General features: G+C 35.9%; 1 long non-coding RNA gene across 2 annotated transcripts in view; it reads right to left on the minus strand.

The window, feature by feature from the left end:
- Positions 1-278: 278 nt before the first annotated feature.
- Positions 279-16,343, minus strand: part of LOC107877076 — a 41,442-nt gene continuing 25,377 nt past the window's right edge. For both annotated transcript variants that reach the window (XR_007042663.1, XR_001676144.2), the window contains exons 3-4: positions 4,616-4,791; positions 279-734 (exon numbers count right to left, since the gene is read on the minus strand). This is a non-coding gene — a long non-coding RNA (uncharacterized LOC107877076). The remainder of the gene's footprint in view (positions 735-4,615; positions 4,792-16,343) is intronic.

A 16,343-nucleotide genomic window follows, 5' to 3' on the forward strand; every position in this document is an offset into this window, starting at 1 on the left:
CATCAAACTGAACTGATGCATAAATACATGACTGAACTGACACATGAATGTATGTCTGACTATGCAATGGTATTTAATACCAATTTTATAATGGAATTCTAAACATGAACTGAATACTATTTTGTAACTGAAAGATGAAATGAAATTGAAAAGATTAAGGAGAACTGTTAACTTGAGCCATATCAGAGTTAGCGGAGAAGAGGTAAGGATACTTCATATGCATGCCTACTTCTGCTTCCCAAGTATCTCCCTTAATAGACTGATTCCGGTAAAGAACTTTGACTAGAGGTACTTCTTTGTTCCTCAGTCTACGAGTCTGGTAGTCAAGAATTTTATCTGGAATCTCTTCATAAGAGAGGCTGTTCTGAACATCTTGCTTTGAATAGGGACTATGACCGCTGGTTCACCTATGCTCTTCTTGAGTAAAGAGACAGGGAAGACTTGATTAACTGAGGCTATATCTTAAGGCAATTTGAGCTCATAAGCTACCTTGCCGAAGCGACTGAGAATTTTGAAGGGATTGACATATCAGGGGCTGATCTTTCCCTTCTTGCTGAATCTCTTCACTCCCTTCATGGGAGAGATCTTTATATAGACATAATCACCAATCTCAAACTCAAGATCCTTTCTGCGCACATCTGCATAAGACTTCTGTCAACTCTGAGCAGCTCGGAGTCTTTCTCTGATCAACTGGACTTTCTGCTACTGATGCTCTCGGGCACGTGCTTTTGAACCTATGGTAAAAAATACCATAGCGCAAATGTTTCAGTATATTTAAATGTACTGGTATACGTGTGAGGAAGGCTCAATACAAAGGGTTCACATGCATGAACTATACTAACTGACTAAATAACATAAATATGACAATACATGCATAATACATAGTAACTGTTACTAAGTTTGTGATAACATGATTACTAAGTCTGAGTACTGATAACATGAGATACTGATAACTATATAAATGAAATAATCAATACTAAGCAACTGTATATGATAGTCTAGGTTCTGATGGAACTAGCTTAGTTTCGTACTGTTCTAAGTCGACTGTATCTAACAATCCTAAATTCTGTAGAACTATCTGAGTTCTATTATTGAGACTGAATGACTGTATTTGACAGTCCTGATTCTGTTATAAAATTATGGGGAGTATTCATCTAACTAACAAGCCCCTAATACGCCATTATGGCTGAGTTGGGGACCAATCTGTAACCCCAATTGGAAGGGTTTCAATACCGCATCACTAGTAAGGACAATCTGTTAGTAACCCTCATATAACAGGTAACTCTAGTAATAATACTGGGAACCCTCATATAATAGGCTAATCCACCTCATCTTTCTTCATATAATAGGCTATGATGTCTCAACCTATGCTAGCTACGTAGTTCTGAATGCAAGGATTGCTTCTAAGAATCACACCCTCATATAACAGGTGGTTCCCATCCTTAGGTTCGCATGGTGCTAATTTATACTCCTATCTAAATAGACACTGAACATGATTAACTGAACTAACTGGACTGAGTTAACTGAGTTCGATTGACTGACGGAATACTACTGAGATTACTGAGTTTTTCTGGGTCATGAAATTGTCTGAATTCTATGAATCATGGCTTGACTGAGAGTATCTTGAAAACATGACACTAGATCTAGGCACACAGCTAATTGTCGAGTACAAGTAGCCCCAGGACTTGATAGCATGAAACTGACAAAGCATGACTTTCTTGAATACATGACCAACATCACAATCCATAATACAATAAGTTGAAGAATTCATGAAGTACAAGTTCTAAAGTATCACAATGGCCACATATATATCCATAAATCATTGACTAAGACATTTCAACAAATACCTGACATGCATAAACTTCTACACAAATGGAGATTTCATATTATCATACTTGTATGGTACTTTTCCTTCACATAGGCATTTAATCGAATGCATGGGAAGCATGCTTTGTTATACAATCATCAGCACATCTAATAATCATGGACACATCAATCAACGCGTAAATTTAAGGGTTTATCATGATTGTTATGGAAGTCACCACATCCTAAGGTCAATCATTGGAATATATAATTTCAAACATGAATTAAAACCCCACAACATCATGAACATAAATTTCAATTAAATTTAAATTATGAACATTCATAAATACACAAATCTTGGATTTTGAAAAGAGATTCTAGAGCTTCATGGGTGAAAGGAGCCCATGAATCAACACATCACATACCTGGGTTGTAAGTTTTTTTTGAAGTTCTTGAACTTGAAGAACTTGAATCTCTTAGTTTTTTTAAGAATATTTGGATCTTGTTTCATGGGGATTATCTTTGAGAGAAAAACCTAATTTGATATTGTAGATGGATAATGAACTTATGAGCCTTGGTCTGATATAATTAGGGGTTAAAACGTGTGGAAAAGACTCAAATACTCTTTTAAAAATGGCTTAGAATTTGCTGCATTGGATCTTCGATGGCTCGTGCGATGGTTCGTAGTTGGATCGACGGTCCATCATTCTGACTGTCGCACGTGAACCAGAATAGGGTCTCACTATCTTAGTAGCAACGGCTTGGACAATGGTCCATCGCAAGTTCGGTGGTCCGTCAACCTGTCTGTCGCACCTTCACCAGAAGATTGACTTACTGCCTTAGCTGCGATAGTCTAAGCGACGGTCTGTCACTATATCGATGGTCCATCAACCTGCCCGTCGCACCTGGATGTTCTAACAACTCTCGGTAAAACGTCTATAACTTTTTACTCTGATACTGGATTTTGACAAAATTGGTATCATTGGAAAGCTAATTCAATTTCCCACTCAACAAAAAGTGAAAATCTTAAAAATTCCACGTGTACACAAATGGATTTATCTTTCAAGGTAAGTTTTTAATATTCTTGGGATGATTTCAAGCTAGGTAGAAGTACGGTGTATTACAATGTTTTATCCAAATGATCTATTTTTTAGTCTTCTGAAAGAGTGGGCCTTAATGGCCCATTACGTAATGCAAGGGAAAAGAGTCCATTTGGACTCCTAAGTGGGTTCATGCAAAGAAAAGAATGAAAGAATTAATGTGTTTGAAAAAATAAATAATCTAAACGACAAAGAAACCTAAACCAAACCCATATATAAGAATCAAACATGGAGACCATAAGGAACGATAATGAAAAATTTATACAAAATTTCAAATTTTGATTAATCAAATACTACTTTCTAAAATATGTAGAATGCTCAAAAGAAAAGCTGCAAAATTTAACTTCAATCGGCCAAATTAAACATTATTATCTAATGAACAAATTCTAGCTAAAGAGGAGGTCAATTAAGCATAAATGAAAGTTCAAGAAAAGAAATAACAAAAGGAAAATAGACACAGAAACATATATTTTGGAAAGTTCAGACCTTTGGAAGTTACTACTTTGATACTCAAGTATCATAAAAAAAATATCTAGTAGAATGATTAGCGAAACATGCTCACATAAAATAAAAGATGAGGATAACTCTTACATCATATTATACTTAGAAGTAAAGAATAGAAGAACCATTTGAAGTCATAGCAATGATCCTTAACCTTTAAACAAAGTGTTATAATCTCCTATTGTGGTGACTAAAAGGAGTACAATAGTAAAAAACTTCCTCTCTGCGAATCTCCAAACACTTCTCAAATATCTTTGAGATGAGAACAAACTATTGTGAAAGAAAAATATGGATAAAGGTTGATTATTTTAAGAGTAGGATTGAAAAAAACCTCAAAACCACATCATGAATATTGAATTAAATTCTATTTAGGCAATTCCAAACATCAACATGACCAAGATTGTAGAGAAGACGCATAAAACTCATCCTACCCCTCTCTTTGCAAGTTCTAAGAACTTTAAGTCAACAAGTATCCATGAGAGGTCACGTGATGATTTGTAACAAATATAACATATCCCTTGCCCATTCTTGACATTATTTGCCAAAAGAACTTTAGGAATATTTCTAATTGATCACAGAAATCCAAACAAACACAAGACAAAGCAAGGAAAAAGAAAAACAACAACAACATCAAACTAAGGCCATAAATAAGAACTAAAACAACTAATATTCATCTATATTACTAGTAAGTCAGACCACCATGCCAAACTAGCGAAAATTGATGTTATCCTTATTTCAAAAAGCAAACCCCAAACACCATTATGAGATTGGTGCATTGAGCTAACAACTGAATTGAAGAATAGTAAATCAAAAGTACATTATACATTGGACATTTAAACAAGGTCAATGCACATTTAAACAAGGTTAATATAGAAATAGTAGTCTAAGCCTCGTGATGAAAGATATTGAATCAAATGACAAAAAATATAATGTTTGCAATATGTACTAAAAGGGAATTAACAGCTAACCAGTGAGATTAATACGAGACAGGGAGTTCAAAACAGCAAAATCAAAACTATACAAAATTGACAAGGAAGCAAACACTGCAGTATGAAAATGACATAACAACAGCTATCACAAATGAATCCTATGGCCATCAACGGCATCTACAGCAAATAATCCCAGTATTTAAGACTATTAAATACTACAATGACTATGGAACGACAAAATGAAGAGAAAATAAAATCAAAATTAAATGGAAAAAAGATTACCTATTTTGAAGCAGTAAAATGGGACTCGAGCCTTCTCCGGAACCTCGACCACCACCGAAAGCTTCACCGCCACTCTGAGAATTTTGATGACTTTTATCGAGAATATTTTTTACTGAAGAAAATAAATTCTGCTCAAAAGTCTTTTTCTCAACCTTTAAGACTTGTCCATCTTTGCTCTACAATGAGATATTTATATAGAGAGGATTTAGGGATCATTCTTGAGCCTTAATCAATATGGAACAAAAAGTGTCGATGGTAATTTTGGTATTTTTTTGGAATTCCCATCTTGAGGATATGGTTTAACATCTATATTTGTATGAAATTGTACAAGTATTCTAAATTTGAAAGGATTTCAGATTTGGATTTTGTTTTTGTTGTCTGTTCGAGAATATCGGATCGTTATCGGTTTGGGTCATTGGGATCGAGTTTGGTTGAATTGGGTGGAGCTAGTTTCGTCGATGTCGGGTCAAAATTGGGGTTGTTGGACGTGTATTGTACTGTTGTTATTGTTTTCTCGTTGTTGTTGGATTTTTTGGAAGTTGTACACTGTTTTGATGTTTTTGTTATCAATTTTTGTTGAAGAAAAAGAAAGTGGGTCTGGTCAAGGGATTTGTGTTGGGCTAATTGGTTAGGCCGCTTTTAAAGCTGATATGGTGTTGGTTAAGGGTGTTATGGGCTGGTCTTGAGGAGAGTTGGGTTTATTTGTGAAATTTGGTAGATTAGGAAATTTTGGGGGTTATTTATGAAATAACCCCAAATAGATTAGGGATTAGTCAATTTCATTTAATTTTTGGTCAAATTAAAGATTAATTGACCAATTGCATTGTAATTGTGGCCAATTTAATTTTAATTATGGCCAAAATTAAATTAAAATCTCATACGAATCAATACCTCATTTAATCCCGAGGTTCTTGAATTAATAAAATCAAGCACATATGTATGCAAATAAATTATTTTTGAGAATAAAATATATTTAAATCAAGATTCTAATCATTTAAATTTATTTTTGAGATAATCCTTGATTAAAATCTGATATTTCGTAAAAATAACTATTTAAGTGACAAAATTATATATGAAACAAAATTATATATTTTCATAAATTGAACACGATAATATCTAATTGCCACTTAAAATAGCAAAATTAGTTCGATAAATACTTTGAAAAGTTTTTATTCGGATGAAATAAACGTTGTATTTTATTTGAAAATTAAAGAAACTCAAGAATAACTTAGTTGTGGAGGGAAAAATTTAGGTGTAAACAATTGCTGCTAATGTTTCTACCCCTAATCTCTCCTCAATAGGTACATTAGTTGGAATCACATCATCATTTACTGTATTAATCACTGCTACCACTCTTACATTATCAGGCTACTGAACTTTCATGCATATATTCAACACTATTTGTTCATTATTCCATTTGAAGGTGATCTCCTCTAGGTCCATATCAATCAACACTCAACCAATAGACAAAAAATGGTCTACCCAAGATAATCAGAGAGTGAGAATCCACTTCACATCTAAAATCATGATATCTGTTGGATAAGTGAATGATGTCACCTTTACTTCTATTGTGTGCACAATACCCACTGGCTCTTTTTTAATAGGTGAATCAGCCATCAAAGCCTTGCAGATGTAGGCTTGAGTTCTCCTAACCCCAACACCTTGTATATCCCCAATGGAATTATATTTATTCTTGCTCCTGAATCACATAGAACCTGATTAATATTATAAGGTCCAATAGAACATGGGATGGTGACTGCTCCTGGGTCCCCTTTCTTTTCTACTGATGGTGCATAAAAATTCGTGATAAACTGATGCACTATATCTTGGATATCTTCTTCAACCCAGTCGTCACTGTTATCACTCTTAAAATCATCATCACTACAAATCAGCTTCTCAAATTTAGCTTTAGGTGGCTCATTCACAACAATATTATTCTTCTTTAGCTCATTAGTAGCCGATAGAAAATGCTCATCAAGTGGGGAATCACACCTAGTGTTAATATCAAGACAATGAGCTAGTGCTGGAGGATTCTCTACAGTGTCACTAGGAAGGGCACCTGTCTGTCGTTGGGCCAAAGTGGCAGAGATTTGCCCATACTACTGTTCTAACTGCTTAATAGCAGTTGAATATGACTCGACCTTCTAGGCCAATCCTTAAATATCAACCATGATTTCTTTTAAGGCAATTTTCCTGGCTCTCTTAACCCTTCATCAGCTTGTCAACATCTTTTCTATTCTCAATTCCTCATCTCATCTGCCAAATGGATGTATTTGTATCTATCCTCATAGTAGTTCCGACCTTGATTACCTTGCCCTTAGGCTCAGAAACACACCAACAGATGATCTACATACTTTACCTTATCCACTAACTTAGACTCATATACCTTAGAATCTTCACCATGTGCCTTTACAGCATTAACCTTTGTGGAATTTATTATTGAAAATTATTTGGCCAACTTACCAATATCTATCCTTAATAGTGAAATCTCCTGAGATACAACATCCTTAGCTATTCTCTGCTCACCAGAAGCTCCAATGGCATAAATGTTAGAACCTCTTTCAACCTCCTGAGTTTGCCACCCTCGATTAATTAATGAGATTTGATCGATAATACTTAAAGCCATCTTCTATCATAACCTCATGAAGGCTTCTCAAGAGATAGTATATACCATTAATATAAAACTAATCGTCAAGTCTCGATAGAAGATCTCCAATAAGCTTGTCCCTAAAATCCAGTGGTTGGGCACCATGCTAAGCTTCTTCTTGAACCTGAACCATACCTCATACATAGATTATGACTATAGTTGTCTGAAATTATAAATCTCAACCTTGAACTACAATACCCTAGATGAAGGAAAGAACTTGTTCAATAATTATCTGCGTAACTTATTCCATGTAGTGATTGACACTCTTGGAAGTTCCCCTGGCCATAAATATACTTCTTCAGTAAGCGAGAAGGGAAACAACCTCAATCTTAGTGCCTTCTAATCTACCACTGGAATGGTGTATGGAGTGCAAATCCTAGTAAAATTTTCTAGATGCATGTTTCAATCATCTTTAGGCAACCTTGCAAACATGCCCTTTAAGTATAAAAGCTGAATCATAGCACTAGAAATTTTGAACTTTACATTAAGGGGAAAAACAGGTGGAATGATGGCTTCAACATCTGCCGGCACAATATATACCAGATCTTTTTCATCATCTTCACACTATTGAACATACTAATATGCTGGGATCACTTGAGGTTGGCCTTCTCTGACTCTATTCTAATTTCTACTATGTACTGCTCGACAGTCTGCTGCCTGACTCTGCTCAGCTAACTCTGCCTCCCAAGATATGCGTTGAGGTTCTTCTACTACCGTTTTCTTATTTTCAATTTAAGCTAAAAGCTCACCAGTCTATCGATCAATAATTTCCTAAACTTCTTAAGGAGGAGGGGGAGGCAAATCATCTCTTTTTGACTTCTCCATCCTACTAGGTATTTGTAGGATCCTCTCTGGATTCAGATTCAGTGGGAGTAAGGGATTGCCTCTACTCTGAGTGCTAGGCATACACCGGTGTATGGACAACTAAGAATAAATACAAAAAGAAAAACTCAACACCTTCAACGACTTCAATTCATAAATAAACACTGTATTCCTCGATAATATCGCCAAAGTTTAGTAACGTCCAAGCTATACCTCCTCTCAGAAGATGATATGATCACTGCTAAATATAGTAACCCAGTAAAGGTTGGGGTCAAATCCCAAGGGAATATGTGGACTCACGGCTCTCAGTTATTATAATCAATGGATGAAATGGGAAAAGTAAATGGGGGTTTTGAGTATCAATATCGAACAAGTAGCAAATATCTACTTTGGACGTAATCAGTCGTAAGTGAATACTAGGATTGTGTTCCCCCTGGCTTCTAAACTCTGTATGCTTATCATGCTATGTTGAACCAACTCGATACCTTGCATGCAAAATCAATAAGTTATGTATTATCTACAGTTTTTTGGACGAGCAGACGAATTTCACTCTTTACCTTTTAGGTCTCAAGATGTTGCTTTACTAACTCTTATCTTGATCTGAGTTAACTATTACCTTTTGAGTCTCTAGTTATTAGATGAAATCTAACCGTCTTACATAGATAAAACCTAGAAGTGTGGATCGACAGTTAAACTCTAAAGTACCATTATCAGTATCTTTTCCTAGTCACTACTCCTCTTTTGGAGTAAGTAGCAATAATCAAGGTGGGATCCTAATGTTTGAAACCACTAGAATAACTATTAAAGTGAAGATAATACAATGCATGTAGGGGTATCGATTCAAAATAACAATAGCACTTTCCCTACGTCATCAATCCACCAAGGTTTCCACAATTCTAGATAAGGATTTTTAGTTGCTCATGCTTATGAACAAATCAACAATATTCATGATTGAAAGCATAAGATGTAATCACAATAATCACAACTATAAAACCCAAAACTTTAACAAAATCAATACAAGAGAATTCCAAGACTAAAATTGAATCTCGAAATCAAAATATGGTGGTAAGTATCAAAAAAACATAACATATACTAAAAAAATACATAAAGGATATTTATAGTACATGAGTAAACCCTAAAATCGAATCCCAAACAAAAAAGGACAAAAAGGGGTTGGTGGCCACTTACCTGTGTCTACATGTGGCCAGGCCTTGGGCATATGTGCCATATGTTGCTTGGCCCTAGACATATATAGATACATATAAGGGCTAGAAAAATTTCTTGCACCTTCAACTCTCAGGATTTTTAACCTCTAATACTTACCCTACCCATATTAGGTCTATATATACTACATGCGGTGCGCATGTTGACATAGGTAAGTGTCATAAGATCTTTTCAACCTCTTTCAGTCTCTACATCTTTAATTCTAGTACTTACCCTAGTCTTATATAGACCACATATGCCACATGTTCTACATGTGGTGGATATGTAGACATAGGTAAGTGTCAGTCCTTCCAATACTTGCAACCAAATAGTAAATCTTTAACTTTCATCACCTGTCTTGGTCACGAACATTTGGAAAGTGTCACGAATACCCAAAATTAATCAAGTAAGTAGCCAAAAACTCCATTTTTCATATTTTCCATGAACTTAGTATCCAAAACCTAGTACTCTACAAAATATACCCAAACACGTCATATCTAACAAAACAACCTAAGAAACTTGCATATTTTCATCATTTGAAGCGCCGAAAGTGTTATATTTCTATAGCACATCATTGGACACTCTCTAATTTAAATATTATATTATTGTATAATTTAATTTTTATTTAAGTATTCTTGAATGTTGATTTTAAACTAAGGTTGAGGGGTTTTTTTGGATTGTGATACTCTAGCATGATTTTTCCCTCGTTTTAATGGTTTATTCATATTTTAAATGATGGATTGTGAACTAAATTTATATGTTGTGATAATAGTAAAATTTGGTAAATTGGATTTCATAATATTGATGAATTTTGGCATGGCAATGATATGAACCTCAACCCATATTATAAAATTTGGCTTTGAATAAGGACTCTACATAATTTTAATTAGTCTTTTGAGATATTCATTGCATTAAAGGATAAACGGATGAAAAGGTTTTTGAAAGCCCTTGTTGGCTATGATTTTGGATTTTAAATCAAAACTTGGAGACTCATTGGTTGATTGGTTGTGGTTTGGTATAATTTGAATAGCTTGCAAGTCTATTGGTATGACGATACTAAATTGAAAATGCCATAATAAAAGTCTCTATCGTTAATGGTTGATGTTATGTGTAAAATTATTTTAATTTGGGCTTAAATAGAGTTGTGTAGCTCGCCGAGAAAATATAGTCCTGGAGAACCAACATTGGAAACCATATTTGCCGATATTGGGGGTCTATGACCACTGTTTCTATTTACATAGTATATTTTAAATGCTTATTGCCTTGATTTTTTTTAGCCATTTCCTTGGTACATATGGCTAACATATACTAGGGACCTTCCGATAGGGGGATCCAGACCCATATAGCTCGTGGTGCCTTTAGGTCGGTACGAGCTACACAGTTCAAACTTAAGTTTTCAAATGATCATGTTTCATGTTCCTTTCCCATTTCTCGATATTCTATATATATATGTATAATTATTATGCATGTGGTTTATGATTGGATTTTGGTAAATGCATTTATTTTATCCCCTCCCTTGGGTTGCATACCAGTACTCACCGTATTGACCATTCTCGAATGCTATATTATTTTATGATGTAGGTTTTAAGGGATTTTATTACAACCTTGTGCAGTTCTAGGTGGTTTGATATTCTAATTAGTCAGCTATGAAGTGGTGAGCCATCCATCCTTCAAAAGGCTTAGCTTTACTTAGGTTTTTAGTACTTTTGGATTTCTTTGTTATAATCGAGGGCATGTCCCAACTTGGTTAGTACTCTTTGGATAGAGGCTTTGCAGATAGTATTGATATATCATTATAGATGGGATTTGACTCTTAAACTTTTGTTTGGATTCATATATTTCTCTTTTATCCTAGTTGGCTTCCACTATTTATTATTACTAATGTGCTTTTAAGGTAAGGTTAGGATTCATCTCAAACCTTGGTGGGTTTGGGATGCGCATCACGACCAGGCCCTAGTTTGAGTTGTGACAAGTTTGGTATCAGAGCACGGTTCAGGGTCTTTGGGTATCTACAAAATTGTGTTGAGTATAGTCCCATTTATGGATGTGTAACGTACCACACTTATAAGGGAGAGGCTACAAGGCATTGAAGAATGTCTCCCTTCTTTATGTTTTATTATGTGTTAGAGAGCCTAGTTACTTTGAGTTTTCTCTAAATCATGGCTTACCCTATTTCATATTATGCCTCCACGAAGATTTGATAGCCTTAGGAACTTAGTTGGAACCTTCATACCAACTAGGGCAAGTGTAGAGAAAGCCTATCCTACTCATAGAATGCAGACTCAGTATAGGGCCCGTACTACTAACTATACTATTCCACTTGGGGTTTTATCGATCCCTACCAGTCCTCCTTAGAATCGCCAAATTGATGCTACTCAGTCCCCACAGGGAGATATTTTGACTGCAGAATTTCGACAGTCCATCCATCTGCTTACTCAAATTGTGATAGCACAGTCTCATTTTCCTGATCATGTCGGTCCTATCTCCAGTTCATCCGAGGTTAATTGGGTGGGCTAGTTCATAAGGCTGAATTCCCCAACCTTTATAGGCTCTAGGGTTAAGGAGTATCCTAAAAGGATTATTAATGAGATATAGAAGATATTTAGGGTGAGGCATGTTTGTGATTCAGAAGGGGTTGAGTTTGTAGCTTATTAGTTAAAAGAAGTAGCTTACCAATGGTATGATGAGTGAAAAGGGTTGAGGGGTAAAGATGTTGAATCATTCGTGTGGGATGAGTTCTACTATGCTTTTCTAGTTCATTTATTTCTTTAGTAGTTGAGGGATGCCAAAGCTGAAGAGTTTGTAAATTTAAAGTAGAGTAAGATGAGTGTTTTAAGTAGTATGCACTGAAGTTTAACCAACTATCTTGTTATGCCCCTGAGTTTGTGTATAGTATGATGTCCCAGATTTGGAATCTTGCTTCAAGTCTGTGATGCTATGTTGAATAATGATATGGACATATCAAGGCTAATAGTTTACATACAACAGGCGGAAGATGAGAAGATAAAGCAGGTAAAAATGGCAGAATCGTACAACAAGAAGTTTAAGTACGTAGAGCAGGGTAAAAATCAATAGAATAGTAGAAAGAATGGTAGGAAATGGCCTAAGAAGGAGACTGGAGAAATTCTTATTTATAGGCTAGTGCTCCTTATCCTAAACCTTCAGGTGATTGGTGTTTTCAGTCAAGCACTAGTCCTAAGGCCCAGGGTGCCCAATCTGAGGTTAGTGGAGCTCAGTCAAGCCAACTTTACCCCTCTTACTATTTTTGTAGGAAGCTTCATCATGGTTATTATGATGAAGGGAGGAATTTCTTCTTTAATTATGGTCAGCCTGGTCATCTACGGTGAAATTATCCTTCAACTAGGGTTGCCCCCAGAGCTAATAAGTTTTTAGTTGCCACTTCTTCAGCTCCTACAGCAAAATGTGCTACTTCAGGGATGGGAACTGGTCGGAATCACCTTTATTCACTTTTCACTCATTAAGAATCTGAGGAATCCCTAGATATTATTACGGGTATGTTACAACTTTCCTCCCGTGACATTTATTTCTCGCTTGATCTCAATTCTTCCCTATCTTAAGTGACTCTTTATGTTGTTGTACACTTTGGCTTTGGTCCTAAAAGTATTTTTGAACCTTTTTTTGTTTCTACCCTGGTAAGTGAGTCTATTATTGCTAGAAAAGTCTATAGGGGTTGTGTGGTATCCATATTTCATAGGAAGACCTTGGTAGATCTAATAGAGCTAGATATAGTGGATTTCGATATGATCTTGGGGATGGATTGGCTTTATTCGTGTTATGCTTCTCTGGATTATGGAACCTGAAAGGTCACTTTTCATTTTCCTAACAAACTAGTAACTGAATGGGATGGGACTTTCTTAGTACCCAAATGGAAGTTTATCTCTTATCTTAGGGCTCAAAAATTGATATCCATGGGGGTGTTTGTTTCATCTAGTTTGAGTTAAGAATTCTAACTCTTAAATTCCCACTTTGCAGTCTGTCCCTATAGTTAATGAATTTCCCAAAGTTCTTCCTAATGATCTTCCTAGAATTTCTCTCAACAGAGAAATAGATTTTGGGATTGATCCTCTACCAGATATTTACCCTATTTTCATTCCTTCTTATATGATGGCTCCCACAAAGCTAAAAGAGTAATTAAAGATCTCCTGGATAATGGTTTCATCCATCCTAGTATTTCCCTATGGGGTGCTCCTATGCTTTTTATGTAAAAGAAAGATGGGTCACTTCAGATGTGTATAAACTATCGCTAGGTAAATAAATCCAACTGTGAAAAATAAGTATCCTCTTCCTAGAATTGATAACCTCTTTGATCGACTTTAGGATGCTAAGTTTTTCTCTAAGATAGATCTGTATTCAGGTTATAATCAGTTAAAAATTGGGGAGGTTGATATTCCCAAAATTGCTTTACGAACCTGTTATGGCCATTATGAGTTCCTAGTTATGTCATTTGGGTTGACTAATGCTCCGCCTGCCTTCATAGACCTTATGAATTGGGTTTTTATATAGTTTTGGGATCAATTTGTTATAGTCTTCATTGTTGACATCTTAATCTACTCCAAAAGTGAGGAGGATCATGAAAATCACCTCCAAACTATGTTGCAAACCCTTAAGGACAAGGAATTGTATACAAAATTTTCTAAGAGTCAATTTTGTCTAAGTGCGGTGGCTTATCTTGGGCATGTTGTATCTAGTGAAGAAATTAAAGTAGACCCACAAAAGATTAAGGTGGTTAAGAAACGGGCTAGACCCACGACTCCAACCGACATTAGGAGCTTCTTGGGCTTGGTAGCATACTATAGGAGGTTTATGGAGATTTTCTCATCTATTGCTGCTCCGCTGATGAGTTTGACTCAGTAAAAGGTAAATTTCTTATGGTTTGATGCTTGTAAGGGCAGTTTTGAGAAATTGAAGGATAAGTTGACTTCTGCCCCAATTTTAACTCTCCCCAAGGGTATTGAGAGGTTTGTTGTGTACTATGATGCATCCAGTGTGGGGTTGGGTTGGGTTTTGATGCAGAACGAGAAGGTTGTGGCTTATGCTTCTAGAAAACTTAAGGTTCACGAGAGAAATTACCTGACTCACGATCTAAAGTTGGCGGTTGTGGTCTTTGCTTAGAAAAGTTGGCGTCACTATTTGTATAGGGTGCATGTTAATATCTATTTAGATCATAAGAGTTAGTGGTATGTGTTTATGCAAAAGGAATTAAATCTCAAGCAGAGGCAGTGGCTCAAATTACTTAAGGACTATGACATAAGCCTGCATTATCACCCAGGTAAAGCTAATGTTATTACTGTTACTCATAGCAAGTTGTCCATGGAGAGTCTATCCCATGTGGAAGGGGGTATTGAAAGACATTCACCAACTTACAAATGTAAGGGTTTGCCTTTTGGACTCTGGAGATAAAGGGTTGATAGTTCAGGAAGTGGTTAAATCATCTCTTGGGGATGATGTCAAAGAGAAGCATGTCCTAGATCCCATACTTATGCAAATCAAAGATGATATGGGTCGACAAAAGGTTATGGCTTTTGAGATTAGGGGAGATGGCATATTGAAATATCAAGGTAGGTTGTGTGTTCTTAATGTAGATGAATTGCGGGAAAAAGTCATGACTGAAGCTTATGAATCCAGATATACAGTTCATTCGGGTTCCATCAAAATGTATCATCACTTGAAGGAGATCTATTGGTAGAATAATATGAAGAGGGATGTGCCAAATTTTGTTGCTAAGTGTATGGTCTGTCAGCAAGTCAAAATTGAGCATCTAAGGCCATGTGGTACTTTGTATGAGATAGAATTGCCCATGTGGATGTAACAGATAATTAATATAGATTTCATCACGGGTCTTCCATGGTCTCAGTACCAGTATAATTCTATTTGGGTCATTGTGTACTGAATGACTAAGTCTGCTCACTTCTTGCCTGTAAGAACCAACTACTTAGGAGAGGATTATTCTAAGTTATTCATTCAAGAGATACTTAGGTTGTATGGGGCCATAGTGTCCATTATTATTAATTCTGAATTAGGTACAAAGTTCTCTTCTCATTTTTGGCATTTGTTTCGAAAAGAGTTGGGTACGCGGGTGAACCTTAATACTGTTTTTCACCCTCAAACGGATGGGTAAGTTGATCATATGATTCAGACTCTAGAAGATGTTCTAAGGGCCTATGTAATTGACTTTAAAGGAAGTTGGGTTGATTATTTGCCTCTTATTGAATTCGCTTATAATGGTTATCACTCTAGCATCCAAATGGCCCCTTTTAAGCATCTTTATGGTAGAAGTTGCAAGTCTTCTATTAGATGGTTTAAGGTGGGTGAGACTAGGTTTTTTGGGCCTGACTTGTTTCACCAAGTTACAGAAAAGGTGAAAGTGTTCTGAGAAAGACTAAAGACTACTCAAAGTCACCAAATGTCTTATGTGGATGTGGGCGGGGGAGTTGGAATTTGAAGTTGATGATTGGGTATTCTTTAAAGTTTCTCCTACGAATGGAGTCGTGAGATTTGGAAAAAGAGGAAACTCAACCCTCGTTATATTGGTTCGTATCAGATTTCATGAAAAATTAGGAATGTTGCTTATGAGTTGGAATTACCGGCAAGTTTGACTTTGGTTCATCCCATGTTTCATGTGTCTGTACTGAAAAATTATGTAGGTGATCCTTACTTAGTAGTGCCCTTTGAAGAGATTGGTGTCAAGGATTCGTTGTCCTATGAGAAAAAACGAATGAAATCTTGGATAGGCAAGTTTGAAAGTTGAGGACTAAGGAAATAGCTTCAGTAAAGGTGTTTTGTAGGAATTAAAAAGTAGAAAAGGCTATGTGGGAGTCAAAAGAGGATATGAAAGCTAAATACCATTCTTGTTTCCAACGATGGACAAAGGTGCTTAAGGTATGAGTTTTACTTCTCTTATTGCATTTCGAATTTGTTCTTAAATTCCCGTTATATTCTTTTTATTATCGTTCTCAGGGCGTACTAACTTCTCATTCAAGGACGAATGATCCTGGGGGGGGGGGGGGGGGTAATGGAAGGCCCCATAAATTTCAA

The sequence above is a fragment of the Capsicum annuum genome, chromosome 7 (assembly GCF_002878395.1).
Source record: "Capsicum annuum cultivar UCD-10X-F1 chromosome 7, UCD10Xv1.1, whole genome shotgun sequence".
Classification (NCBI taxonomy): domain Eukaryota; kingdom Viridiplantae; phylum Streptophyta; class Magnoliopsida; order Solanales; family Solanaceae; genus Capsicum; species Capsicum annuum.